This window comes from Macaca fascicularis, chromosome 5 (assembly GCF_037993035.2).
Source record: "Macaca fascicularis isolate 582-1 chromosome 5, T2T-MFA8v1.1".
Classification (NCBI taxonomy): domain Eukaryota; kingdom Metazoa; phylum Chordata; class Mammalia; order Primates; family Cercopithecidae; genus Macaca; species Macaca fascicularis.
Genome location: NC_088379.1, coordinates 78375523 through 78391119, shown reverse-complemented (window position 1 = coordinate 78391119; position 15597 = coordinate 78375523). Strand labels below are relative to the sequence as shown.

The 15597-nt window shown below is 36.4% G+C and overlaps 1 protein-coding gene across 19 annotated transcripts in view; it reads right to left on the bottom strand.

Annotated features, from left to right (window-relative positions):
* The window catches only part of CLOCK (clock circadian regulator), a 121376-nt gene that overhangs the window by 76574 nt on the left and 29205 nt on the right, over positions 1-15597 (bottom strand). For 14 of the 19 annotated variants that reach the window (XM_005555258.5, XM_045392596.3, XM_015450461.4 and 11 more), the window contains exon 2: positions 8588-8741. The exons of the other annotated variants lie outside the window; for them this stretch is intronic. The gene's annotated coding sequence lies outside the window, so the exon portion shown is untranslated. The remainder of the gene's footprint in view (positions 1-8587; positions 8742-15597) is intronic. 19 annotated transcript variants of the gene reach the window in all.

Here is a 15597-nt window from a genome sequence, read left to right as displayed (position 1 = left end):
TTCTTATATATTTGTATATCTCAATCTACTATAATCATTACACTTTTTAGTATTCATTTATATTAAAATTTCTTTTTCTTTTTAAGAGACAGGATCTCACTCTGTCACCCAGGTTGGAGTGTAGTGGCATAATCACAGCTCACTGCAACCTCAAACTCCTAGGCTCAAGTGACCCTCCTGCCTCAGCCTTCCAAGGAGCCGGGACTACATGCATGAGCCACCATGCCTGGCGCATATATATATATATATATTTTTTTTTTTTTTTTTTTAATTAGTCAAACGCAGTAGTGAGATGAGGGGGGAAGAGTAGAACAAGGAGTTCAATCTGTAACTGACTGTGAACAATCAAATGAAATAACCCATTACCTTTAGACTAGTCACATTACACTTTTTAAAACCTATTTTTATAGGAAATTACAAATATACACAAAGTAAGAAGAATAATATAATTAATCCTATATACCCATCACCCAGTTTCCACAATTATCAACTCATGGCTAATCAATCTTGTTTCACCTATTTTGCTCCTTCCCTTCCTCTCCATTCTTTTGGATTATTTGAAGCAAATCCCAAGTACTGTATCATTCCATCTGTAAATAGTCCAGTATATTTGTATAAATTACAAGAGCTTTATAAAACATAACTACAATATCATTATCATACCTTAAGAAGTCAACAAAAGACAGATAAGACCTTTCTTTACATGCAAAATAACAAAACACCCTAAGAGAAACTATAAAAGTCTAAATATAAGAAGGCATACAACCTCTCAATTGACTGGAAGTCTCAACATTGAAAAACATCCAATATCTCCAAATTGATTTATAAATTCTACACTAAGCTAGACAAAATCCAATCAGTTTGTGGTGGGTGGTGAGGAAGACTGCTTATAAGCTGAGTGTAGAATTTTTATTGAAATTCAAAGGACCACGAAAGCCAAAGTAATTCTGAAGAACAAATTAGAGGATTTAAACTATCAGATATCATGACTTATTATAAAGCTACACTAATTAAAAGAGTATGGCAATGGCACAACAGACAGACCAACAGAACAGAGTCCAAAAATAAATCCATGAATAAACAGTCCCTTGAATTACAACAAAAGTATTACTGCATTACAATAGAGAAAGGATGGTCTTTTCAATAAATACTACTGGAACAACTGGACTTTCACACGGAAAATAATATGAGGCTTACATATATCATACATAAACCTAAATGCAATAGTTTTAACAGTCAAGTTTATAGAAGAAAACACAGATAACATCTTCTTGGCTTTAGGGTAGGCAAAAATTTCCTTTTTTTTTTTTTTTTGAGACGGAGTCTCACTCTGTCACCCAGGCTAGAGTGCAGTGGCACGGTCTCAGCTCACTGCCAGCTCCGCCTCCCGGGTTCACGCCATTCTCCTGCCTCAGCCTCCCGAGTAGCTGGGACTACAGGCCCCCACCACCACACCTGGCTAATTATTTGTATTTTTAGTAGAGACAGGGTTTCACCATGTTAGCCAGGATTGTCACGATCTCCTGACCTCGTGAGCTGCCTGCCTTGGCCTCCCAAAGTGCTGGGATTATAGGCATGAGCCACTAAGCCTGGCCACAAAGATTTCTTAAATGAAACGTAAGAAGCACTAACCATAAAAAAATTTGATAAAATGGACTTCATTAAAATTAAGAAATTATCTTAATCAAGATAAACTATTAAGAGTGAAGAAGCAAGTCAAAGACTGGGAAAGATATCTTCAATACAACTGAACAACTGAAATTATCTGTTTCTGGGGTAATCAAGACAACCAACTCAACAGAAAAATCAGCAAAACACATAAACAGTCATATCCCAAAAGAGGATATTCAAATGGTCCACAGGCATCTGAAAATATTCTAAGCCTTTTAAATGATCAGGGAATTATGAATTAAAACTACAATAGACCTTTACTACACATGCTCCATAAGAGCTAAAATTAAAAACACTAATAATTTCAAGTGTTGGTGAGGATGTGGAACAATGAGAACTCTTTGTACACTGCTGATAGGAATATAAATTAATTTAACTACTTTTGGAAAACTAGGATAATCTCCTAAAGCTAAATATCCAGATACCTTAAGACTCAGCAATTTCACTCTTAGGTGTTTACTCAACAGAAACGTGTACACATGTGGACCAAAAGACATGCTCAAGAATGTTCACAGAAGTATTCTTCATAACAGCCAATCCTAGAAACACCCCAAATGTTCATCACAGTAGAATAAATACTGACATATCCATACAATGAAGTACTTCACAGCAACAAAAGAAAAGATGAACCACTGATACATGCATCAACATGGATGAGTCATAAACAAAGATTTTAAAAGGCTAGGCACAGAATTCAAAAATAGACAATACTAATGAATACTGAATGAGTCACGTAATAGTTACCTTCGGGAGTGTGTAATAACTGTTAAGGGGCATGAAGGAGGCTCCTTGGTTGATGAAAATGTCCTATATCTTATTCTTGATATTGGTTAAACGGGTGTTGACTTCATAAAAATTCATCAAAATGACACTCAGGATTTATGCACTTTATAATATGTGTGTTATAATTTGATGAAAGAGTAAAAACAAGTTAGTGATACCATGTCAGTCCCTTGATTTTTTAAATTTAATTTTGTTATTTTATTTGTCTATGAAATTAAAAAGTCTAGTAAGTTCTACATCTGCCTGCCTCTTTGTGGGTACTAAAAGTCATGTTCACGTTCTTTCTTAACACAGTTTACTGAGGAATTGTCTTGGTATGTGGATCCTTCCCATAACAGAGGTCAACAGAAAGTCTAGCTTGAAGCTACAGTTATCCAATATTCACAAACTAGAAAATTCTAACACTACAGGTACTTCTTAGTGTGATTATAAATGATCGATTTTTCTTTATTACATTCCAGATCACTAGTTTCCACAGCTTCTATTTGGCAAAAAGAGGTTAAAAAATAACATCAACAAAAAAAACACACAACTTGAGGCTTCACACCTAAGTTTAGTTTTAATTGAATTGAAAACATTCAGCAAATCAAGGCAATGTATCAGAATAAGGGTGTTATAAGAATTAAATAAATATTAAATGTAAAGTGTTTGGAATATAATGCCTCAAACACTCAAAAATGTCTGTAATTATTAATACCATTCTAAGAAACACATGTAACAGACCCTTATTCTTGAATTTCCTTCAAAATATAATAAATATATGGTAGCAAAACCAGATCTACTTTTAAACAAAGCATTTTTATGGAGTTGAGAACAAAATCAATTTTTAATGAATCTGAACTGAATATATTAAAGTACAGGATCAATAAAAACTTAGTAAATGTTACTCAAGAATTTTTTAAATTCTAAATTATACTTATTGGTATTTAACTATGACCCTACAATTAAAATAACTGAGATAATCAGGAAAAATACTGCTAACAGAAAGAATTCATCTTTGCATTGCATTTTTTACATTTGCAAAGTTGTATTTCATTTCATCACCATATTACTATAAAATAATTAAACCTATTTTATAAAACAATTAAATCTAGCAAAGAATTGCAGAACAGGCTGGGTGCAATGGCTGATGCCTGTAATCCCAGCACTTTGGGAAGCCAAGGCAGGCGGATCATGAAGTCAGGAGTTCGAGACCAGCCTGGTCAACATAGTAAATCCCTGTCTTTACTAAAAATACAAAAATTAGCTGGGTATGATGGCACACACCTGTAGTCCCAGCTACCTGGAAGGTGGAGGTGGGAGAATTGCTTGAACCCGGGAGGCAGAGGTTGCAGTGAGCCGAGACACAGAGCAAGACTCTGTCCCCATCCTCCCTCGGCCCAAAAAAAAAAAATCACGGAACAAAGAATATTTATACTTGTGATCACATAATGATATGCCACCCAACAAAAAAAATTCTTTTCAATAACAGTATCATCTTGTAAACAAAGTATATGTAAAAGCAGTTTGAAAAAAAAAGGGGGGGGGCTATATTTTTTAAACCTATTACAATACTGTAAGTATATTTTTAACGGAAATAAATGTTAATTTAAAAGTAACAGTAGCTAGGCAAGGTGGCTCACACCTGTAATCCCTGCACTTTGGGAGGCGGAGGCAGGCAGATCATTAGAGCTCATGAATTCAAGACCAGCCTGGGCAACACGGCGAAACCCGTATCTACTAAAAATACAAAAATTAGCTGGGTGTTGTGGCAAGTGCCTAAGGTCTCAGCTACTTGGGAAGCTGAGGCAGGAGGATCAACCGAGCCCTGGAAGTCCAGGCTGCAACGAGCAGTGACTGCACCACTGCACTCCAGCCTGGGTGACAGAACAAGACCTTATCTCCAAATAATAAATAAAAAAAATTTTTTTAAAGTAACTGGATGCAATTTCCAGTTTTATACACAGCTGCTAAACATGTTTCTTAAACTTTATACTTGAAAATCATTCAAACATGCAGAAAAGTTGTAAGAATAGCTCAAAGAGCTTCTACATATCCTTTATCCTGATTTGACCAACTGTCAACAACAATCCTGTTGACCAATTTGTCAACATTTTGCATTATATTCCATATCATACATAAACATATTTTCTGAATCATTTGAAAGTAAAACACACATCTCATACCTTTTTACCTCTAAATACTTCAACTATACCTCCCAAGAACAAGGATATTCTCTTAAATATCTACAGTATAATTACCAACTTCAGGAAACTTAACAGTAATACAGTATCTTAATGTAATGCCTATTTTCTCTCTTTATTTTAGTTGAGCAAAAACTGCCCTCCAAGACTTTTTCCCTCTTCTAGTACAGAATCCAATCCAGGGTCATGTACTGTATTTAGCTGTCATGTCTACCCAGACTTCAAGCTGAAACATTTTTCTTTCAATAAATATTTTTTGTTTTGTTTTTTTGAGACAGGGCCTCACTATGTTGCCCAGGCTGCTCTTGAACTCCTAGGTTCAAATGATCTTCCTGCCTCAGCCTCCTGGGTAGCTGGGACTACAGGTGCATACCAACATACCCGGCTTCTGCTAAATACCTTTTAAACAATTTTTTCTTTACATGGTTTCCTGCAAGATAAGATTATGAAAGTTGAATTCTTACAAAAAACTATATAGGGAAGTTCCATTTAAAAAAGAGGTTCAGTGGAAGAGCTGCGTAAAGTTCATAAGACTTAGATAAAAAATACATAAATCTTCCTACTCAAGAGTGACTTTTTAGCATATAGTCTTTATTTTATTTTATATTTTATTTATTTTTTGTTTTTTTGAGATGGAGTCTCACTCTGTTCAGGCTGGTGCGATCAATCTTGGCTCACTGTAAACTCTGCCTTCCAGGTTCAAGCAATTCTCTGCCTCAGCCTCCCAAGTAGCTAGGATTACAGGCTCCCGCCATCACACCTGCCTAAATTTTTGTATTTTTAGTAGAGATGGGGTTTCACCATGCTGGCCAGGCTGGTCTCAAACTCCTGACCACAGGTGATCCACCCACCTCAGCCTCACAAAGTGCTGGGATCACAGGCGTGAGCCACCACACCCGGCCTATAGTATATAGCTTTATAATGAGGAGGTTTCTAGGTTTCTTTGAGATCAGCAATTCTCAGATTAGAGGTTTATATTCTATTAAATAGCAATATATAATCAATTTATACAAATAAATCTGGCCAATGATTTGATTGGTATCTGTAGAAAATGGATCTGGGTCGGGCATGGTGGCTCACACTTGTAATCCCAGCACTTTGGGAGACTGAGGCAGAAGGACCACTTAAGTCTGGGAGTTCTAGACCAGCCTAAGCAACATAGTAAGACGTCATCTCTACAAAAAATAAACAAAATTAGCTGGGCATGGTGGTATACACCTATAGTCTCAGCTACTCAGGAGGCTAAGGTGGGAGGATAGCTTGAGCCTGGGAGGTGCAGTGAACTGAGATCATGCCACTGCACTCCGGTGTGGGTGACAGAGCAAGATCGTGTCTCATAAAAAAAGGGGGGGGGGCCTGGGGGGGGAGCCAGGTGTGACGGCTCACATCTGTAATTCCAACACTTTGGAAGGCTGAGGTGGGGGGAACATCTGAGATCAGGAGTTTGAGACCAGCCTGCCCAACATGGCAAAACCCCATCTCTACTAAAAATACAAAAATTAGCCAGGCATGGTGGTGCACACTTGTAGTCCCAGCCACTCAGGAGTTTGAGGCACAAGAATCACTTGAACCCAGGAGGTGGAGGTTGTAGTAAGCCAAGATAGCACCACTGCGCTCCAGCCTGGGTGACAGAGCAAGACTCTGTCTCAAAAATTAAAATAAATAAAATAACTTTTTAAAAAAGGATCTACAGAAAATTACTATTTTCATCAAAATCCTCTCCTCCAGTTAACAAAAACATCCAGTCTCAATAAGCAAACCTTTAAAGAAAGGGGAATTACTTTGATCATGCACAGATATAATAGTTATTGGAACTGGCACATACCTTGTTCTTTCACTGGACACTTACTGTGTGCCAACTATGTGCCCGGCCTATGCTAACTGTAGAGTTGGGGAATCCAGTGGTGAGCTAAAAAGGCACAGTATCTACTCTTAGGAAACTTGTAATTTAGCAAACCACCAAAGACTCCTGTTTTCAGACAGGAAAGGTATTAGTTTTCCCTAATTTGGAAATGAAGCAATTAGATTCAGAGTGGTAAATGTGCCCCGAGTCACACAACTAAGTATTCTCAAGGGACAAAGAAGGTAAACACTAAAATTATGGTCTTCTATCTCCTAATACAGTACTTAACCTGCCTGTGTCTGATTACAAAAGAGTTCCTTAACCATATCTTTTAGGCCTATCCATTGACTCCAAAGCGACAGTGTACTTTCATCTCCAATGAACTACTTTTGTTACACTGAGTCAGTCATCAACTAATCTTTTAAGTACTTAAGATATTAGGTATGTAAGGTATTACAGTAACATTAAAACTTGGTTAAAAACAGAGTAGCATACTAATTTTCTTTTTACATATTCCCACATACTCATTTTAGAATAAAAATAATAAAAGAATCCATTTCCCCTGATTTGCTATTTTAAAACAACACAGGTCAATATAATTAGAATATGGGTTATACTTTCCACAAAAGAAAAAAGTACATATAAGTCACTGAGAATTGGCACAGACTCCTATCTCTAATTTCCCCCCCAATTCATCTCTTAAATCATAGCACTCAAATCTATAAATACTTCTCCAACCATGTAGAGAAAGGATCAGCTAAACTTATTCTGTAAAGGCCCATACAGGTAAACTTTTTTTTTTTTTTTTTGAGATGGAGTCTCGCTCTGTTGCCCAGGCTGGAGTGCAGTGGCGTGATGTCGGCTCACTGCAAGCTCCAACTCCTAGGTTCACGCTATTCTTCTGCCTCAGCCTCCGGAGTAGCTGGGACTACAGATGCCCGCCACCACACCTGGCTAATTTTTTGTATTTTTAGTAGAGACGGGCTTTCACCATGTTAGCCAGGATAGTCTCGATCTCCTGACCTCGTAATCCACCCGCCTCAGCCTCCCAAAGTGCTGGGGTCTCTGCTTTAACTACAGACATGTGTCATGGGGATACATTCTGAGAAATGCATCCTCAGGCAATCTGTCATTGTGCCAACATCACAGACTGTATTTTACAGACCTAGACGGTATAGCCCACTACACACTTACGCTACATGGAATAGCCTATTGCTCCTAGGCTACAAACCTGCACAGCATGTAATGGTACTGGATACTCAAAGCAACTGTAACACAATGTTAAGTATTTGAGTATCTAAACATATCTTAACATAGAAAAGTAACAGGTTGTGCCATGATGACCTGATGGCCATGATGTCACCAGGCAATAGGAATTTTTCAGCTCCATTATAATCTCATGGGACCACTGTTGTATATTTGGTCCATCACTGACCACGTAATGCATGACTGTACTTAACTGCTGCTATAGCCTAAAAGCAGTCATACACAAGACCTAAAAAATAAGAGTGGCTAATGTTCTAATAAAGCTTTACTCATAAACACTAAAAAATAAATTTCATATAACTTTCACATGTCACAAGTTAGTCTTCTTGAGATTTTTTTTCAACCATTTACAAATGCAAACACTACTCTTAGCTCATGAGTCATACCAAAGCAGGCACCAGGCTGAATAAATCTGGTGGTGTGCAGACCCCAATGAAGGCCTGCTTGTAAATAGGAGCTGCAGTCTGGCTCTTCTTTTACCTCAGTCAACTGATACTTTATACCTAAGGCCTGGCAGGAAATAATTCTTATTTGACTTTCAGTCATTTGCAAATCATCTTCCTTAAACTCAGGAAAAGATAAGTTATGATTCTTACTTTAGAGCACTAGTTTTGAGAAATTTCAGGAATTGCTAAAATACTTTACATCTGGATTTCAATTATTTTTCCCAATGAATAACTTTCTTCCTCCTCATAAGAATGAAAATTCTAAAGATAAATAAAAGCTGCCACGTAGCAGATCATTCCCCAATTATTTTTATAATTCCTTGTCCTATGCATCTACCAGGACACTACAAATCCCAACCCACCATGATTAAGGGAAAAAAACAAAGATAGCATACCTTTGAGCTCAAAATGATGATTGAAGGTATCTAGTGAAACTCGCCAAGTTCTAAAGACTCATTTAAGAGGACTGTAGAATTATCCAAAGGCATCTTACAATGTGATAGAATCAGCTTCTGAGCTTCAGCAGCTTTGCGGGAACAAACAAAAATTCTGTAAAAAAACAGCAGTTGCTGAAATAATGCTACCCAAATTTTAAGTAACATTATTATCTCTAGTATTTTTGTTTCATCGACGTATAGAACACTTATTGCGAGCCTCCTCTACGTGCCAAGAATTGGGAATGTGTCAATAAACAGATCAGATCTCATCAACCCCTCTGGGAACTCAGCCTGTAGGGCAACTGTAAATGGAACAAAAAGTTTGAAAAATCACGATGGTGTGAAGGGAAAGCATAATAGAGATACAAACCATTTTGCTGGGAATTGGTTAGAAAAGTTCTCCTGGGATGGGTGCGCTGGCTCACACCTGTAACCCCAGCACTTTGGGAGGCCGAGGCAGGCAGATCACTTGAGGTCAGGAGTTCAAGATCAGCCTGGCCAATATGGTCAAACCTCATCTCTACTAAAAATACAAAAATTAGCCAGGCATGGTGGCACACATCTATAATCCCAGCTACTGGTGAGGCTGAGGCAGGAGAATAGCTTTAACCCGGGAGACGGAGGTTCCAGTGAGCCGAGATTGCTCCACTGCACTCCAGTCTGGGCGAAAGAGCAAGACTGTCTCAAAAAAAAAAAAAATTTCTCCTAAAGGAGGAGAATTTAATGCAAGAATGTGTATGATCTAGCCAAATAAAGCAAGAGGGGCGAGGTGAGAAAGAAAATTTTTTGTCCAAAGGGAACAGTGTGTTCAAATGGCCAGGCATAGGTGAAAATATGACATTTGTGTGGAAGTAATATAAGTCCAATGTGGATGCTCAGAATAAAACAGGAAATGAGAAAAGACATTTCCTGAGACAAGATGGGCAAAGAAAGAAAGTAAAAAGTGAAGCAATTTGCCCTGAATCACACAGGGCTAAAGGCAGAGCCCATTTTAAACCCTTACCACTTGTCTGCAATATACTAGCCATTCTGACATTCTGAGCAGGAAGCTAAAAGTTCCTAGAGAGGATTTCAGGGGACTTTTGGAAAAGCCCAAGGAAGAACAGCCCTGGGCCGATAGCTGACCTTGCCATGGATGGATAAAAGAATCAACTGACCATCAAGGGTCCAATGTGCAGAATGAGAAAAAAGTCTCATCACAATTGTCAACTAATAATTAACAATTACTAAGCACTTTACTATGTGTAAAGCCCTGTTTTAAGCACTTGACATGTATTAATTCAATCCTCACAACATCACTATCAAGCAAGTGCTCTCATTATCCTATTTATCTAGTATGATTTTAATGACACAGTCTAATCACAACTATTAATTTTCTTGTACTGACAAAATTCACAGAAATGTCAACAATACTTCTTGACACAATATTGAAAGCACTTTAGTTACTCCTCCATCAGAAAAGTACTGTTTAAATATCAACAAAAAAAGACTTCAGAATATTAATTTGGTTCCTTTAGCTTTTCTAATTTAATACCACTGTTTTAGGTTCACATAAAAAACTGAGGGTAAAGTACAGAGATTTCCCATATACCCCCGACTCCATTAATGCACAGCCTTCCCCATATTCAACATTCCCCACCAGAGTGGCACATTTACTACAACTGACAAACCTACAATGACACATCCTTATCACCCAAAATTTATAGTTAACTTTAGGGTTCACTTGTAGTGCTGTACATTTTATGAATTTAGACAAACATAATGGCATGCATCCACTATCATATCATACAGAACAGTTTCACTGGCCTAAAAACTCTCTGTGCTCCGCATATGCATCCCTCCCCTCACTAACCCCTACACTACACTCATCTTTTTATTACCTCCATAATTTTGCCTATTCCAGAATGTCATAAAGTTGGAATCACACAGTATGTAGCCATTTCAGACATTTAAGATTCCTCCATGTCTTTTCATGGCTTGATAATTTCTTTTTGGCACTGAATGACGTATTTCATTGTCTGAATACACCACAGTTTATCCGCTCACATAATGAAAGACACTTTGGTTGCTTCCAAGTTTTGGCAATTATTTAAAAGGATGCTATAAACTTTCACATAAAGATTTTTGTATGGACATAAATTTTCAATTCTTTGGTTGCTAGATCATATGGTAAGACTATGTTTAGTTTTGTAAGAACCTGCCAAACTGCCTTTCAATGAGGCTGTACCATTTTGCATTCTAACCAGCAATGAATGAGAGTTCCTATTGCTCCACATCCTCACCAGCACTGGGTGTAGTCAGTATTTTGGATTTTCACCATTCAAATACATATGTATCTCATTTTAATTTGCATTTCCATGATAACAGATGATATGGTACATCTTTTCATATGCTTCTTACTGTTTGTACATCTTCTTTGGTAAGGTATCTGTCAGCATACCTGGCCCATTTTTTAACTGGTTTGTTGGTTAAAGCTGTTAAGTTTTAAGAGTTCGTTGTGTACTTTGGATAAAAGTCCTTTATCAAATATGTCTTTTGCAAATACCTTCAAGTCTGTGGTTTGTCTTTTTATTCTTTTGATAAGTACCTTTCACAGAGCAGAAATTTTTAATTTTAATTAAATTTAATTTTTTTCTAACATGGAATACATCTTTGATGTGGAGGATAAAAACTCGCTGCCAAACCCAAAGTCATCTAGATTTTCTCCTATGTTATCTTCTAGGAGTTTTATACTTTTACAACTTACATTTAGGTCTATGATCCATTTTGAGTTAATTTTTATGAAGGGTATAAGGTCTGTCAAGATTCACTTTTTTGCACGTGGACAGTTGTTCCAGTACCATTTGTTGAAGGCTATATTTTCTCCATTGTATTGTCTTCGTTCCTCTGTGAACCATTAGTTGACTATGCAATAATAAATTGCATAACAATATTTCAGGACAGACCGTATAGACGACAGTGGTCCTGTAAGATTATAAGACAGCTGAAAAATTCCTATTGTCTAGTGACTTTACAGCTGTTGTAGCCATCATAACATTGTAGTGCAAATTACTTTTTAAATACATTTAGTGTGGTCTAAGTGTACAGTGTATATAAAGTCTATAGCAGTGTACACTAATGTCCTAGGCCTTCACATTCAATCTACGCTCACTCACTGACTCACCCTACGCAACTTCCAGCCCAAAAATCTCCATGGTAAGTATTCTATGTAAAGTATACGCTCATCTTTTATACTGTATGTTTATGTTCCTTTTCTACATTCAGATACACAAACTCTTACTGTTACATTAAAATTACGTATAGTATTCACTACAGTAACATGCTGTACAGTTTAGGAACAATAGGCTGCACCATACAGCCTAGATGCAGGGCAGGCTATACACCTAAGTTTGTGTAAATATACTCCACGTTATTTGAACAACAACAAAATCATCCAACGATGCATTTCTCATCTCAGAATGTATCTCTTTCATTAAGTGACACATGGCTGTACTGATGTGGATCTATTCCCGGGCTCTCTATTCTGTTCCACTGATCTATTAAAATATTTGTCTATGCTGATCTATTAAAATATTTGTCTATGCTGATCTATTAAATTATTTGTCTATGCTTTCACCAATACCACACTGCTTGATGACTGTACTTGTAAAGTAAGTCTTGAAGTCAGGCAATGTTGGATCTCCAAATTTGTTCTTTTCTTTCAATTTTAAGTTTTCTATTCTGGGTCTTTTGCCTCTCCATATAAACTTATTGGAACCAGTTTGTTGATATCTACAACAAAGTGCAATTTTGACTAGGATTATATTCAGTCTACAAATAAAATTGCGAAGAACTGACATCTTGTCGATACAGTCTTCCTATCCATGAACATGTTACTTAGTTCTTGTTTGATTTCTTTCATCAGAGTTTTGAAGTTTTCTTTGCACATATTTTATATATATTTTATTAAATTTATACCTAAGAATTTATTTCAGGAGATTAATGGTATTGTGCTTTTAATTTCAGAATTCCACTTGTTCACTGCTGGTATATAGGAACACAATCTACTTTTGCATATTAACCTTGTATCCTGCTACCTTGTGCTTTTGGTTCCAGTTTGTCAATTCTTTTGGAGCTTCTAAATAAACAATCATATCATCTTGCAAACAAAATGAGTTTTATTTCTTCTTTCCCAATCACTATACATTTCATTTCATTTTCTTATCTTATTGCATTAGTTAGAACTTCCAGTATGATGCCGAAAAGGAGTGGTAAAACGGGACATCCTTATCCTGTTCCTGATCTTACTGGGAATCTTAACGTTCTAGATTCTCACCATTATGTAAAACATTAGCTATAGTTTTATTCTCACATTCATAAAATACTTTTAATCTTCCATTCATATCCCAATACCTAATTCAGTGATGCTCTTTACTGCATTTAGGCTGTTATGTCCCCTTATCTCTTTTTAAAAAATTATTATTTACCATTCTGAGGCACAATTCACACACTATATAGCTCAGCCATTTAAAACCTACGATTCAGTGTTTTTTATATTTACAGAGTAAATATAAATGTAAATTTATATTTACATTTATATATATAATGTAAATTTTATATTTACAGAGTTGTGCAACTATCACTACAATCTAATTTTAGAACATTTTTATCCCTCCCCCACTTTGCTGAGCTGTAGATTTTTTCGAAGATGTTCTTTCTCAAGTCGAAGAAGTTCCTCTCTATTCCAAGTTATACAGTTACGGAGAGTTTTTTTTTTTTTTTTAAATCAAGAATGGGTGCTGGGTTCTGTCAAATGTTTTTTAAACATCTATGGATATGATCATACAATTGTGTTTTCTTTAGCTAGTCAATGTGACGGATTATATTAATTTCTTACATGCCTTGGATAAATTCCACTTGATCATAGCATATAGTTCATTTTATAAATGTTGAATTTGATTTGCTAATATTTTGTTGGGGATTTTTGCATCTACATTCATAAGAGATCAATTGGTCTACAGTTTTCTTTTCTTGCAGTATCTTTGTCTGGTTTTGGTATTGAAGTAATACTGGCCTCACAGAATGAGTTAGAAAGTATTCCCTCTGCTTCTGTCTTCTCAGAGACTGTTAATATTGGTATAATTTCTTCCTTAAATGTTTGGTAGAATTAGAACTCACCAATGAACCCATCTCGGCCTGGTGATTTCTATCTTAAAAGATTATAAATAATTGTTGACTCAATTTAATAGATATAGGCCTATTCAGATTGTCTATTTCTTGCATGACTTTTGGCAGATTGCGTCCTTCAAGGAATTGGTTCATTTCATCTAGGTTATCAAATTCGTGGGCACAGAGTTGTTCATAATATTCCTTAATATTTTTAATATAAATGGGAATCTGTTATGATTTCTACTTTCATGTCTTCTATTAGCAATTTGTGTCCTTTTTCCTTAGTCTAGTTGGAAGCACATCAATTTTACTAATCTCTTCAAAGAACCAGCTTTTGGTTTTGTTGATTTTCTGTAAGATTTTTTGTTTTCCACTTCACTGGTTCTGCTGTTTTGTTTGTTTGTTTTGAGACGGAGTCTTGCTCTGTTGCCCAGGCTGGAGTACAGTGGCAAGATCTCGGCTCACTGCAAGCTCCGCCTCCCGGGTTCAAGTGATTCTCCTGCCTCAGCCTCCCAATGAGCTGGGATTACAGGTGCCCGCCACCATGCCTGGCTAAATTTTTGAATTTTTTGTATTTTTAGTAGAGATGGGGTTTCACTGTATTAGCCAGGATGGTCTTGATCTCCTGACCTCATGATCCGCCTACCTCTACCTCCCAAAGTGCTGGGATTACAGGCGTGAGCCACCACAACCAGCCTCTGCTCTAATTTTTATTGTTTCCTTTCTTCTGCTTACTTTGGATTTAATTTGCTCTACTTTTTGTAGTTTCTTGAGGTAGAAACTTTGGTTTTAGATCTTTACTCTTTTCTAATATACGTATTCCACCCTATAAATTTCCCTCTAGGCACTGCGTTTGTTGTATCCCACATATTTGGTTGTTTTCATTTTCATTTAGTTCAAAATATTTTTAGATTTCTCTTGATACATCAGTGTAGTGTGCAAAAAAAGATGAAAATAAAAAAATTTTTAATAATAAATTAAATTTCTTGAGAATCTCTGACACATGTGTTAAGAGTGTTGTTTAATCTTCAAGTATTTGGGGATTTTCCAGCTCTCTTTCTGTTATTGATTTCTACTTTAATTATATTGTGGTCTGAGAACAGACACTGTCTGATTTCTATTCTTTCAAATTTGTTAAGGTGTTTTATGGCCCAAAATGTTGTCTCTCGTGGTGAGTGTTCCACATAGGCTTGAGAAGAATGTGTATTCTGCTGTTGTTGGATGAAGTAGACTATAGATGTCAATTATATCAAGTTGTTCGACAGCACTGTTGAACTTGTCTATGTCTTTACCGGTTTTCTGTCTGCTAGAACTGTCCATTTCTAACAATGGGATAAAGTCTCCATTATAAGAGCAGATTCATCTGTTTCTCCTTGCGGTTCTGTTTTTGCCTCACATACTTTGATGCTCCACTGTTAGCCACATAGATGTTTAGGACTACTATCTCTTCTTGGAGAACTGACCCATTTATCATTATTTATGCAATGCCCCTCTTTATTCCAGATAACTTCCTTGCTCTGAAAGCTGCTCTGTCTGAAATTAAAATATAGCTATTCGTGCTTTCTTTTGGTTAGTGTTAGCATACTGTATTTTTCCCCATCCATTTTCTTTTAATCTATGTATCTATATTTAAAGTGGTTTTTTTGTAGACAACATAAAGTTAAGCCTGGATTTTTCATCCACTCCGGCACTGTCTTTTAATTGGTGTGCTGAGATCACTAACATTTAAAGTGATCATTGATATAGTTAGATTAGTAGCTACCATATTTGTGATTGCTGTTCTTTATTCCTATTTTAGTCTTCCAGTCTTTTTCTGCCTG